At 38.2% G+C, this 15,359-nt stretch overlaps 1 protein-coding gene across 23 annotated transcripts in view; it reads right to left on the reverse strand.

Annotated features, from left to right (window-relative positions):
- The window catches only part of PHF21A (PHD finger protein 21A), a 130,053-nt gene that overhangs the window by 70,630 nt on the left and 44,064 nt on the right, over window positions 1–15,359 (reverse strand). The window lies entirely within an intron of this gene.

Raw genomic sequence — 15,359 nt, forward strand, 5'->3', positions numbered from 1 at the left:
TCTCATAGGTAACAAACTACCTACAATTTGCTGATAGGATTTCAGGACCTAGCACAGGTTGCTTTTGTGTTGTATGCATTAAGTGGTATGTCTTTCCCAGTTTTAGAACTTGCCTACTCTTACAGGTACACGATGGGAAGAAACTACAAAAAGTCTCACAATACAATGACTACAATGTTACTCAGAAATGGCTGATTAAAAGGATAAGTGTAAAAATATACTGTTCCTGCTTAATACAGACTCGGAGCTGCAGCAGCAAAGGTGAGCTTCAAATCATGCCAAAGTCAGTGAAAGTTTGGTGCGTGCATTTATATAGAAGTTTGTATAGAAATAGGAGCGTGAAAAATCCTGAGAATAAGCCAGGTTAATTCTGTAATAAAAATACACACTAAAGGAAAAATTTTATTTCTCTTTCATTAAACTTCACAGGCAGCTTTACTATTTTACTGATTTTCCAGAGTTTGCATCTTGTCTTGTTTTAGGATTCCATGCATCTGTGGTTTAAGAGCACAAGTCAGTCCTTTAACAGTTACTCGTATAAGGTTATGTAGTTACTCAAGAGTTCTCAAATGCTTGAAATACTGAAGAATGTTTCTAGGTTATTGACGCTTATCATGTATTATGGTTTGCTCCTAAAGTAACACCTTAAAAACTGACTAGGTGTTACCATACAATGGTAAGCCGTTTCTGTAGTCATCTGTTGTAACTGAAACCCCTAGCTTTTGCAAGCTTTAGCTAGCATTCAGCATGACAGATTACAAAGCCACATGCTACCCCATCATCTTTCTGTGTGTTTCTTGGAGGCTTTCTCTCCCTGCATACGCCTGCACCAAGTGTATGTTCTTCAGTCAATTCACACACATCATTGAACAGCAAGAGGACAAATCTAGGACCACAGCAGGGGGGCTAATTAACTGTACAAGGGACAGAGCTAGCTCTAGAGCTATCTTTTACATGTATACAGAGAATAAACAGAGCTGACACTCAAGGGAAAATGCAGTAAGTTTTGCACTCCTCACTTCCTCATAAAAAGACACATTAAAAAAAACCCATAAAAGTTTAGCAGTAGCTCTACACTAGACTTGACTAAGAAAGATCTCAAACACTGATGCTGGTACACTCAGTTTAAGACTCTTTTCAGACTGGAATAAGACCTTGCAGATGGACAAATGAAAACATTTATCTCCTTGTCATAGTGCCTGCTCAGATCTACTGCAGTTAATAATGGTTGGATGCACAAGAGAAAAGCACTGGTTACTTACTTTCACGTTAAGAGTTAGCAGACAACAGTAACAAAAACCGTTTGCATAGAGCACCACTCCTCTTGGTGTTAGTGCCAGCAGAGCTGCAGCAGTGTTAATGCCCTGGAAGAGTTTCAGAAAAACAACGGTGTTTTCAAAATATCTTCCTAAAATGCTGCAATGGAGAAAGTTTTCCAGCCCAGGAAAATAAATTGTCAAATATATGTGTGCACATATTAAGACGGATGGCACATGCATTGAGTTCAGACAGGGATACTAAGTAATACAAATAGGAAAACAATGGTTCTACTTCTATTCAAATAATGCAAGTCCAGGCCATCAATCTCTTTTGGGAGACTGGTATCACTTGTACTCATGAAATACATATGTGCTTTGAGCAGGAGGTTGGACTAGATGACCTCTGGAGCTCCCTTTGTACCTAAAGTTTTCCATTTACCATACCCTATCAAAAGACCAATTACGGTATCTGCCCTGAATGCACATTACAAAAATAAAACTTGCATTACATGCTCTTGAGTGTACCCCATGCCTGAACTTCTCCATTTTTTCCACTTTCCTGTGTCATAACAATCTTATTTCTTATCATTGAGGCATAACTCACTTCTGAGAAGCATCCTGTAGGAGTTTCTCTGTGTCTCTAGAGTTGAACTATGCGCTCTATTAACAGTACACTTCGGGGGGGACACGGGAACAGGCTGTCACAAATGTATGCTAGGGTCAAAGGATGTTTCCTACTTCGTCCATGTAAAAGAGCCCTGCCTCTGCTTACTGTTATTGTCTCAGAGTTTCTCACTCTTTAGATTGTGAGGATCGAGGTTGATGGTAAGAGGAGAGACTTTTCTTGGGAGTTTCTTTTTTCATTGTATTGGCTGTCATAGCTTGGTGGGGGAGAAGGGAGGCTATTTGTTTTTAAGCTCCATTATGTCAGTCTGTCATTTAGAATTCCTTTCTGGCTGACCTGGCTGCTGGTTTGTCCAGAAACAACCTGACTGCATCAGCACACCAGTGAAAAATTACTGAACATCATGTTAAAGTTTCACAGATGTCTTTCCTCTCAGACATCTTTACCCATCACCCTACTACCATATAAAGCAATTATGACAGAGGATGTGCAGGGGGCAAAGGAACAGAAAAATCAGAGGCTGCCCTGCTTAGAAAAAGCAAAAAAACCTCTTACAAGTGCCTGCCCCAAATGGTAATTATTTTTTTTTAAACCCGTACCTGTGACCAACTAAATCAGAGTGTCTGTGTTCTTATGCTTTAGCATTCTTTGAGTTTCTTTAGCATTTTTTAAATGATCAAGCGGTAAGCGTCTTAAGAATAACTGCTATGTACTGATCCAAAATATAAACATGCCCTACCAGCATCAGACTGAAGTTACCCTCTAGAATTCTTGATTCTGAAAGTGGTTGTGTAAGTCATACTGCCAGCTTTCTGTTACAGACTCAACTATGCTTTGAAACATGAGTGCAGAAAAGTTGTCTTCCTTAGTAGCTCGATCCCTACATACATTTAAAGTCTAAAAAAAAACACCAAACAAAAAATTTTACTTTTTTTTTTTATGTTGAATCAACTCTGCAAAACTCAGAAGGAAAAAAAAAATTGTCTGTATTCAAATTCATGCACTAAAAAAACCAACCCCACACTTGTTAACCAAGCTCCAAATACAGGACAAATTTTCACCATAGCTATACCTGTGTAAGACCACTGAAAACAAAAGCAGCTGCAGAAAATTCACATCCTTGGTAGAATTTAGAGGTTTCCTCCTTTTTCATAATTGGGCAGCAGAAGTGAGGATACCCACAGTGGACTATCATTTGGGTCTGATTTTCTGTTGTCCGTGAACAGTTTTATTCAAAGCCAGAGATTAACACATAAACAAGGGTTTTGACTATATGAGATTTTGAAGACTCCTCACTGCTTTCTGCTTGGCCTCAGTGTATATGATCTATATTAAAACACTCAGGACTTGCAACAGAAGTTCTCAGGCAGAATTTAAAAATTCTGTCTCCGACCAATTAAGTTTGAAATTTGCTTAACAAAAATAATAATTCCTTAGAATTCAGGTTGCTCTCTGCTGTCAAACAGCTTCCAAAAAACCTTCTCAGCTGTTTTTCCTATGTACAACTCAAGTTATACAAACTCAGTTCTTCAAAGAACACTGAAGATCCGTTTTAGATTTCTTTTTGTGCTTCATACATCTTGTGTTAGGTTATACTGAAAATAATATCAATGGTAACAAAGAAAATGCAAAGCTTTAACAAAAATTTTCCATGTGCAACTGTTACAATCTCCATCCTCTGTACTTAAATCCCAGTCATTCCAGTTTACTGTCATGTGTGTTATGTCTGCTTCACCTATAGGGCTACTGTGTGGATTAGCTATTCCAGTGGGAGAAGCAAGATAGACACAGCCTTCCTTCCTGCCATTCAGGAGCTGCAGGTACATTTACCTTAACTGGTCCCCTGAAAAAGGAGACAAACCAAGCTACAGAGCGGGTTCAAAGCTGTGGTTACACAGCTGTTTAGTCAGGATAAATTCAAGCAACTGTCAAATGAAAGCTGTTTCACCCTTCCTTTGTTTCAGCCTTTCCTTTCTGCCACTTCCCTTATGCCAAAAGCAGCATTCATTCAACTGCACACAAGCCAAGTGAGCAAACTGTATCGTGCTCAAGAACTAGCATATCTCAGAGTTAGTCTTCAGCCAGACAACTTTTTGACTCCAGTTACTGTACAGCAACATGAGCGCTAATTCTGGCATAAGACAGCAGCAGAGGTAAGCGGTTAGACCAGACAGGAAGGCAAGTAACTGCTTTCACAGCAGCAGTCTGATTTGAAGCTTAATCAAAGCAGCCATATAATCACAACGTACAAAATCACAAGGTATGGGACTGGAACCACTGGTTCCAGAGGACGACGAAGTAAAGAAGTGCAACCTGACTTTCCTCACTCCTGCGCAGTGCTTCAGTAACTCCAGATAATGACACTGCAAAGTGTTACCATCAGCCCAACCACAGGATGTTCTTAAATAGATATTTCTTCAGCAACCTGCTTACAGTCTTTCAAGGACCATTAGGAAAAGACAAAGAAAATAGCAATTTTTAAAAAGCAGGTTTGGGGGTTATTTTTAGTACAAGATTAACATTTATTAAAAAAGCAGGTACTTCTCTAGTCTGAGTTACTAAAGGTCTGTTGTAAAAAAAAAAAAGGTACAAAAGCTTCTTAAAGAAATGTTTGGCTTTTATAATGGGCAACATAGACAAACTCTTTCTATAAATTATATGCCACACATCAATTGATTAAATGATTTATTGAAATGCCCTCAGCCCTACAAAATACAAGACTGCAAAATAATCTGTATTTTTAAGATAGGTAAGGTAAGGGAATGCATGGGGGGGGGGGGGGGAAGATGACTTTTAAAGATACTTTCTTATTAACTTGTTTCATACAGACTTAATTCAACTCCTTACCAAAGCAGTTTAAATACAAACAGTAAGTTACCCAAAGCCTTACAATAGGCAATTCTTATTTCTTATGACACTACATTCGATGCCTACTGTCTTCACAGCTTTCCCAACACATTGAAAGCATGGGCCTGCTTCGGGGACATTACACAGTTGCAAACCACCGCAGCGTATGGTATGTCAGTGCAAACTGGATATGCACAAGCTGCACCATCCTTTCAGGTGACATATCCCATTCCTCTCTCTGCAGTTTCTACTCTTTGCTGACCTCCAGAAATGACAAGTGGGCTGCAAAAAGGGCTTCATCTCTAAGGACTAGGAATAGTCCAAGTAGGAGCGAGGTAAACACATGGCACAGTTGGACAGCCTTCCTTAAAAGCAGGTATGAAAGCAGTAATGGACACTGGGAAGTACTGGGCAAATTGAGACTAGATGGGCAAACAGGACTGCAACTCTTCCGAGGAGTTTAAAGTGCTTTTGGGAGCAACTGCTCTTATAATCCAAATCCATGCACCAGAGGCAAGCTTTTCTCTTGGCATCAATAAACATCTTATCTCTGACTGTAGCTTACTCTCCCATATTGAAGAAGTCATGAGATACAAACCCTGCCTCTTCCCCCTTCCCCAGCAAGGCAGACAAAAGACCATCTGAGAATAGGCCAAGCTCCTACCAAGTCTTCAAACAGAAGTACACATACCCCATACCCAAACCCACTGATAAGAAAAAATACCCTAGTAATGCAAAATCAACCTTAGTGCAACTTCTCGGAACTGGCTGCAAACAGTGCCCCAGGGCTGCTAACAGTGCTAAGTGGTCACCCAGGGCCTCCGCAGTCCTGCCTTCCTCTTGCTTTTGGTTCAGAGAGACACTCCCGTCTCCATTCCAGTCCAAGTTAACAGCATTCATCTTTTAGCCTGACATTGCAGTAGTGATCCCGGCTCTTAGTGGAGAGTTTTATCAAGTGAGTCCAAGATTATTACAGAGCCCAATATTTCTGCATGGCCTTAGAATTTGATGCAGTTATTAGACACTGTTAGAGGAAAATTTATAGAAATTTATACAACTAATTTTCAAAATATTAGGTGGGGAGGGAGTAAGGACTCTGTTTTCACAGATTTACTGGCTATCCCAGCCAGTCCAAGAGAGCACAGACACTCTATCCTGTGGGCTGTAGGAACAATTGTAACAAAAACAAAACACACCAACAAGAAAATACCACCCCCATACATGATTCAGACTGGGGTCAAATTTAAGTCCACAACCCATTTCTCCCCTCATACAGAAGTTTATGAGAGATTATGTGATCAATTAGTCAAACTTTGTCTTTTCAAGGAAGAGACTTCAACTCAAGAGGTCATAGAATATTTAATGTGGTTTGAGACATGCAACTAAACACAGAGAAACCCTGAGTACCATACGTGGTAAAATGAACTTTTTATCTCAGCATTTTCTAGTCTTAATCAGCATATTGCATGAGCAGATCATTAATATTTTAAAGGCAAATAAAGGATGTAATGAAATTTTGGAGACATTTGACCCACTAAAATATTTTTGAAAGCTAAGGCTCAAGATGACTGTATGCGTGTCAGTTAAGTGGGTCTCCTGCTAACGCAGGAGAGGTCAGAAGGGAAGCTGACTATCTGCTAAATGCCATAATTCTCATACTGTTTAAAAAACACATTCCTAAAGAGAGAAATTATGTATACTTTAAAAGCTAGCAAAACAGACAACATTCAAAGATATAAATAAGCAAACTATGAAGGTGAAGGAGAAGAATCTATCACCTGCAAGGCTTTGAATAAGGGATTTTCATTTAAGTAACTTCTGAATAATTTGGAACTCACAAAGATTATTCTGAAAAGACGTACATCGAGTTCAATTCCATGTAGCTAAATTCAAATGACGTAAAACCCATTATGAAAAGATGGAATAAGAAGTGTTTATATCACTTAATACAGCAGAAAGAAAAGCAGGATAAAGAAACAGGAAAGGGCAAAACTTACCCTTTACCTTGTAACAGTGCTACATAGATTATTTAATATGCACTGTACACCAGCACCAGTGCTCTGAGAGCACCTCTGATTACCGTAGAGGATGTACAAGCCATGTACAAGACCTTGTACTTGGCCTTGAACTTCACGAGGTTTGCACAGGCCCACTTCTCAAGCCTGTCAAGGTCCCTCTGGATGGCATCCCTTCCCTCCAGCATGTTGACCGCACCACACAGCTTGGAGAAACACCTACCAAACCTTCAAGTGCATGATTCCTGCATATTATAGAAGACAACATGTTGAAAAAGTAGTTCTCATGTGGCAGACAGAACTAAATCTTGGACAGCCAGTAAGCCATTCTCATTTGAAAAAAAAAGCAGAAATTGAAAATCATCTTCTGTTTCTGAGTTTCAAACAGAGAACACAGTATCTTTAGGCCACACAATTTCAATTACCCAGCGGACAACTGTTAGGAGCTTAGTGTTCTGGGCTGCTGTAAAACTGCTTCCCCCAAATGATTTGCTCAGAGAATGCGATATTTCTGTTTCTTGAGAGATATACGAAAAAATTTAGAATAAGTTGGAGAATTCAAGAACAGTTTTGACCAAGTTGATCGCTGAAGCATTTGTTACCAGCCCAAAGGTGCGTGCGGAGCTTTTGACACTAGAAAGCTGCTGACACTTCCACATTGCTCTGGGCTGGCTGCAACTCTAAAGGAAAAAGCGCTGCTCTGAAAAGCTGTCATACTAGAACGAACATGAAGCAATTTATAAAGAGAGCACGTGGATACGGAACAAGACTCCACAGGCTTAAATACTGCCAAGTATTCAAATTTTCAGAAGTCTAAAATAAAAGGATAGCCACGCACTGTTCTGCAGGACATTAAGCAGCTCTAAAGCCTATGTCTCAAAAATTCACGTCACATATTAAGAGTTCCTATGTAATTTTTCTTTATTTTTAAAGGAAAAAGGCAAACAAGTTCTACCTTATACAAACAGTACAAACACCATCACTGAGTTTTTACTTACTGGGTGAGAAAAAAGCTGGCTCAGGGAAGCCTAGGTCCAACTCTTTTACATGCTAGCATCCATTTGCTATTGCACATTGCCAACATTTTGCTGAGGAAATCTTAAGAAAGAAGGAAAAAAAGGAATCACAACTATTTAACCGTTTCTAACTTACCTCACCTAACCTTCTAACCTTGAAGGGAGCTTACAGGGCAAAGAAGAAATGCGCTTCATCACAACTCAAGGGCTTTCTCTCTGCTAGCTTTCAAAAGTCTACTGTAAAAAGACACTTTGAATTTCTCCTTATTAAAATAAGACTAGAACGAGAATTCTTTTGCATAGAACAAATCAGATAAATATTGTAGGGAAAACAGGTAATGAACTCACAGAAGTTAACCAAAGCCCAATCTCCCTACAAGATTTCTACAGTCGGTGGAGTGAGGGGTGGACCTTCACAAAAGCAACACAAAATGGTAAAAAATAGGTTCCCTTGTCTGAATTGCCTCCCAGAAAGTACTCACTCTCCACCTCTTTATTGATCCCCATAGTAATTCAAACTTAATTCCAGCAAAATTTCCATCAGAATTCTCCACTCACCACTACCTAAATCTACCTGTTACAGTACAATAAGGGTGGGGAAGTTGAGAAGGACACCTTGCACATCAGTATCAGTTTTGACAGACTTAGCATGAAGGAGGAAATAAGAAAAGCTCAGAGAATAATGGACCTAATTAAAACAAAAAACACACCAAGAAAATCTACATGCTATCTGGCCTCCACTACCTATCTTCCCTAACAGTGAAGTTCTCTGTCAGGTGTCTCTGCTAACTAGTTATTGCAGTGCAACAGCAGGGGGAAAGTTATCTAAAGTGATTATACACTTTTTGGAGTTTCCAAAAAGTCAGAACAAGTATTTTAAAAATTAACCCAGAAATGAGTACAATGCTGAAAGAAACTGCCTATATATAATGCCCACAAATAGTAGTTCACATTGACTTGACCTGCATTTTGAAGAAAATACTCTTAATTATTTCTATGGACAGAAAATGTATACCAGGTTATAATTTCAGTGAACACCAATGTTTCCTGAGGATGAAGACCACATTCTTTCCCTACAACAGCGTCAATATAGACAAGAAAGCACAGAGATATAGTGAAACCCCATCAAGGGCATTCTTACCCTTTAATCCTCAAAGTTTGCTCTCTCTTTAAGCCCTTCAAGGCCCAAGCCTATCACAGTTTCCACAATAAAATGAGGAAAAAAACCTCATAGTGACTAAAGCAATAAGGGCAGATAACACTTGCTCAAATAGAAAAGTCAAACCCTAAAATAAACTTTTACAGACACCGTACATGCATTTGGCCCTTTCATGCTTCCTTAGTATGTCATCTGCTCTCTAAATCACTTCCAGAAAGGCATATATATTCTTTATTTGTCCAGTGTCCATCACAGTCCACCTGTAAAGGCCAGTACAATTAAGAGAATCCAATTCCAAACTGGCACTACAGAAGCAGTGTAATCACATTCATCTCAGTCCTTTTCAAAAATAAGCGTGAGGAATTGAACTGAGTGGTTCCACAATGTGGTGTGAGGGTGTAACATGTAATCTCAATGTTGGAAAATACTACCTAATGCTGACTAGTCAAGTCTTGTTCTTGGTGTAATACCATTAAATAAGATAATCTTTACTAATATTTTTTTTAGCCCATAGCTGTACTACCTTCAGTAATTTGTGTAAAAAAGTACAATCTCAGGAAGTGGCTTATTTTCAAATCAAGTAACAGGCAGCAGAGAACAAACAGCAAAGACAAGTTTTTGCCTGTATTCTAAGCATTAGACACGCTTTCCCTCTTCTCCCTTCCAAAATTCAGAGTTTTCAGAAAAGCTGGGGACCAAACAACTCCCAACAGGAACTAAAGATCCATAAGGCTCTGAAAAGCAGATCCCCGGATTTGATTCCCCTTCTAACACTGATACACTTGGAATAAATCGGAATACTGTTTCTGTGGCTGTGAGGTTGTTCCACTGACTCATGCAGAACAGAGGAGAATGGGCTATTTTCATCTGGTTTCACTTATAAAAATTCATTAGCAGATTTAATCCCTTTTCCCAGCCTCCAACTAAGACGCCTTTAAGGGTGCTATACAAAACATCCTAAATCCCAGTCATCACAATCTGATGTTTCGCCTGTCTTTCCTCCAAGTACAAAAAGGAAAAGGGAATAGTAGGCCTTGAAATAACTGCTGATGTGTGAGGTTATCCAGCCAGTCAAAACATGCAGGAGCACCTAGTAACCAACTCGCAGCAGCAGCAGGGGATTTTCAAAGAAATACTGTAGTTTAACTGCCCATTTTCGATCTACAACGTTGATTTTCAAGCAGAGCAGGCTATTTTGGAGTTATGCCCTGGCTTATATGAAGATGAAAGATGTATCCAACTAGGCTCAATTTAAAAAGTTCTCCAGCTGCATCCAAATCTGGCTTAAATACAGCATGAACTCAAAAATTAAAAGCTGAGCCAGAAAAAAAGGAAGTGTAGCAGGAGGAGGGTGTGGAGGGTTTTTCTTCTTTTTAATGATATCATGAAGTGGTCACTTGCATTTCCTAAATTAAGTTACTCCAGTGTTAATGTATATCAGATATGCAAATATTATTAAGTTCATAAACCAACTGTGAGACGTCTAGGTGGAGTTACGTTAAGAGCAAAAAAGGGAAATCTAAGTTTAGATGCCAGTATGGGTTTAATCATGATTTAAGCGTTACAAAAGCTTAGCAATATTTCAGTCTTATGCAAATGATTATAATATCAGCTTTGCAAAAGAGTTTGGGGCAAAAGAGGCAGCAGGGAGAGATGCATGCACTCTGCCTCTCTACAATCACCTGTACATTCACAATTTGTTTCAGCCAGTATATCCTGAGAATACGGAAGATGATAACTTAATGAGAAGTCATTATATTCACATTTTCACACAATATTTGGATGCAAATTAAATAAATACCAAAGATTAAAATAGTAAGCTCATGCCAATTTCTCAAACAAGCATTCACCTTCTAAACAGGTGCTGTTCACACTGACCAGAGGGTTCAAAAGGGTCTGACTATTCACAGAGGTAGTTAACTTACTCCTCCTTACATCCAGGTAGACCAGGATCTTTTTGACAGGAAAAATGAGTGACTACTTCAGTCTAAGAAAGGAATGTAGGAATAGTCAATTATGGAAGGAGGCAGAGCTAAGTGTATCACTACAGGGTTTCATTATTAAAACCAAAGTCTGGGAAGGTGCAATATTGTTTTTCATATATTTTAAGACTGCTTTATAAACAGCTGGCATAAATGGATGCTTGCAGTTACATGGAAATTAGCATATCTTTATCATTCATGCCATTTACTTTAAAAAGATAGGTGTTCAGTAATACGTACAGTTCCAGATAAACAACTGGAACTGAAATTAAGCACCACCTGCCTCAAGTTATTAGGTACTACACATTCGTATGGCATATTTGCACACTTCCTCCATTACTGACAGCATAAGTAGCATTTTAATATGCCCTTGATAGATCTTGGGGAAAAGAGGGATTAGAAACTCCAGACAAAACTGGCAGGAGTGAGATGTGAGCAACTTCATTATTTATTTCCAGATTTTGAGGCCTGAAGTTGTTATGGTGTTCATTAGGTATACAGGGTATACATACAGGCATATCTTGCCTATGTTCTTAGGCAAAAGCATTTCTAAGTGCTCTTTTCTACCCATTAACTGTATCCAGTTTCCTTCCTGCTCTCCAGCTTTCTTGTGCTTACTTTCCTCTCACCAAAACACAGCCTTTCATCTTTGCAGAATATGATGGAACATGTTTCGCGTACAATTTTCAGATAATGTGTTCAAAAAGCATCCATAAAAATTCACCTTTACTATGGATGACAAGCGTTCATGAAGAACAGTCTCACAGGATGAATTTATGCACATTACCAATCTTTTCATTACTTAGTTATGGTACCTGTAATAAATATAGCAAGATTAATGCTTAAACTTATTTCTGACAGGTTTTGAAGACTTAAATAGTAAGTTTCCTCTGTCAGTCTAAACTACATGTTTACATTTATTCAACTCTACAAAACCACGGTTAAGTTACACTACCATTCTTAAAATCCCCCCAAATATCCTTTCCCATTACTTGCTTTTTAGTGGCAAGGTTAAATGGAGTCTCACCCTGAACATACAGGATTTAGAATAAACTCAACTACCTCGATTTGCTGTAAACTTTAAAGACAAGCAAAAGTCAGCAGATCTGCCTATTCATAATAATAGAGATAAGCTCGCTTTTATAGTGTGCATTTTTTCTGAAGATATTCTACAGTTTCAACTATATTCTTTGCAACAAAGTATGTTAAACTTTTTCCCCCTGTAAGAAAATCACAAGCATCCCTATGTTAACAACTATTTTGGAGTACATTTTCCTACAAATATGTACAGCTCTTCAGAAATCAGAGTAACAAAGGGATCCACTTTATTCTTTCCATGTCAAGAGCAAATGCATTAGAATACAAGTCTAGTTTTCACAAGACACTTTTCTTGAAGATTCAATGAATTTCACTGCAACTACAGTAAGAGACGTTTTAATTTTATTTTCATTTTCATATATAGGAGGAAGAGCCATGCAATTTCTTTAGTATATGCTTATCACCATCATCTTTTTACCATAAGGTCACAAGACTATTCCCACAAGCTTTCTTCCACATTTAAGACAGAATGTTACTCCAACTTTTCCAAGAAATTGTTGTAAGGACAGATGTAGACATTCCTCTGTATTTGACATGATATTGCTAAAAATCAGTTGTTTGCTGCCTACTTCTTTCTTTACATTTCTTTAGTCAAATAAATACGACCTCTTTCTTGTCACTGGAAAAAAGTATTGTTATGATATGTACTTGATGATATACCTGCAAGATCATATTATTATTTTTTAATTAACTACAGAGAGAAAGAAGCAGAAAAAAGGTGTTACTTCAAGATTATATCCCTCCTGCTCCTTTATGTTAGCCCTGCTCTACCTCAGTCTTTCACTAGCGTCACTGCTAACGGTCTCCACCCCACCTCCTCAAAGTAAAAAAGTACACACTGGTAAACTTCCTCATGGAAAAAATCAAGAATACATTCTTTAGGGGTTTTTTTATTGTAAGGAGTGTACTTAGCCCAGACAAAAGCTGAGCAGTGATAGGTAATGGTGGGTAAAAGTCCACAAAACAGAACACCAAAGGAAGACACTATTGTGGAATACGAAGTGAAGGAAAGAGTGCTAAAACTATTACTTTCTTACAGAGATGTGAAAACGTAACAAAAACCAGTGCTACACAGCAACAGAATTAATTCATATTTAAAACCCAAGCTTAGGTTTAGCAATTAAAACCATTTCGCAAAAAGTTACTCTTGACTTCTCTATTGAGGAGAGGGGTGGAGGAAGTAAGAGGAAACAAGTTTTACATCCAATGCGTTCAGGGTTTCCAAACTGCAGCACTCATAGCTGAGGAACGAGACTGTTAAACTGAATTCACCTTATTTTTCTAATCTGGGGGCAATAAGGTAAGCACCGTTTAGAACTCCACAGTAATAACATAAAGAAACTAGCAGAGGAAAATAATCATCTGAAGGATTCGTGTTTACCGTCCTTTAAATACAAATTATCTTCAAATAATTTTTTTCTTTTTGAAGTTTTTCTTCCATATGATAACACAATCAGTATACATTGCTCCATCATCTCTCAGGTGAAACAACTCAAAGCATTTATTTTACCTCTTTGACATTTTAAAAAAAACCCATATGAATATATGACATACCTTGTGCTGTAACAATTTAACCCTGCATCAGCTAACAAATTTCTTTAGGTTTAAGCCTACACACTGCACAGCCTACTTGCTTTCTTTTTGTACTTTGCCAGATCTCTTCAATTTCACAAACTTCTGAACAGAGCTGTCATCATTAATTCTCAGCAAGAAACCTAAGCCACTATGAATCACTGCAGCGACTGGCAGCAAGTGTCGGCACTACTCTCACAACGCTTCAGAAATGGAGAGAAGTCCTAAAGCAACTAAAAGCTTTTAGCTAACCTACCACTGACTTGGTTCTTGCACAAGTCTTTATGCAACTTCATTAAATAAAAGAGCAAAGAAAAAAGGTACATTAGGCTGACATATTATTTCAGAAGCCAGACATATTTCAGTATTCTGCCTCTCTAACACCAGGGTCTCAGCTCTACACCACTGTCTCCAAGTAGGGACGCTGCACAGACACTGGAACTTTTGGATTTTCATACTTCATTAAAAGCTTAAACAGTGACAGTTATGCCTCCCACAACTGTCCACAGTGGAGTTTATTCATCAGACATTAAGACTACCTGGCTCTAAAGAAGGGTACAGATAACACATGTTGAACTCCTTAAGAAATGCACTGCACAGTGTAAAGTATTTATTTACTATGCAAAATTGCATGTTTCTCCATGCTGTGTTAAAATTAAATTGTTGGATAATATTGTCTCAAAAATAATTATTATTTTTCCTAAAGAGAAATGAAAGTGAGAACAGAAAAAAGGGCTTTGTTGTAGTCTCTAAAATGCCACTCAACTCCTGCATTGCTAAGCTACCAATGCCTATACAACAGATTCCTACAAATAAGAGGTAGCGAGCATTTCTCTGCATTGCAAAGTTGTGGAGTTTTTTCCTAGAACTCGCATTTGCCGTGACAATTGCATTTTAGCAGCCATACTACTTTAACAATACTATCACCTGTGACACTGGCAGCCCTGTGGTCCAGTGGCAGATATAACAAAATATTTCAACTTCAACAATCATAGAGAAGTTCACTGTGGTACTGATAATCAAAACCATAAAAATACAAAGAGGGAAACTGGACTGTGATTTCATATTGACTGTATTCACTGTGTGATGGAACTGAAGTCAGAAACTTATTTTTCAAAATCTTTTGGAAACTTAGCCCATGTTCATCCCATGAACAAATGCACTTTAGTACTTTGAACTGTAATTTTCAGCAGAAAGGATACAGCTGCATTTGTGGTGACAGGTAATTTAAAATATATAGTAGCATAGACATAACTTTAAAGAGTTATGAATCCAAGTTTAAAAGTTACAGTAAGATATACTTACTTCTTTCTTACCATCTCACTGCCTGTCTCTGCTGACGATGTGAACTGGTAGTCAATATGACTTGCTTCATGGCATCAAGGCAAGCTAATTTTGAAATTACCACGGGCCTCCAGAGCTTACCAGAGAATTCTGAAGCTGCTTGCTGTGAGACATAGCCACATGCAGAGGCTCACGCTGGTTTTAGAGAATAAATCATCTTCAAGAGAGGCATGCCACCACATCAGCAAAACCTCAGTTTTTGTTGAATTAGTATTCCATTTTAAAAAAACCAAAACATTTTCTTTCTTATCCTTACATGTTCCTTCCTAGACTCACTGTTCCATGGCTAAAGTGTACTGTAATTTTTTAGTATACAAAATCTCTAGATAAATGTTAATCACTGTCTGCCCATCTCCTTAGGAAAGGTAATTCTCAAAACGGAACACATGCAGATAATAACAGATGAATGCAGGTATCTAGATGTGACACTGATGTGTAATTA

Source organism: Balearica regulorum, chromosome 5, assembly GCF_011004875.1.
Source record: "Balearica regulorum gibbericeps isolate bBalReg1 chromosome 5, bBalReg1.pri, whole genome shotgun sequence".
Lineage (NCBI taxonomy): Eukaryota > Metazoa > Chordata > Aves > Gruiformes > Gruidae > Balearica > Balearica regulorum.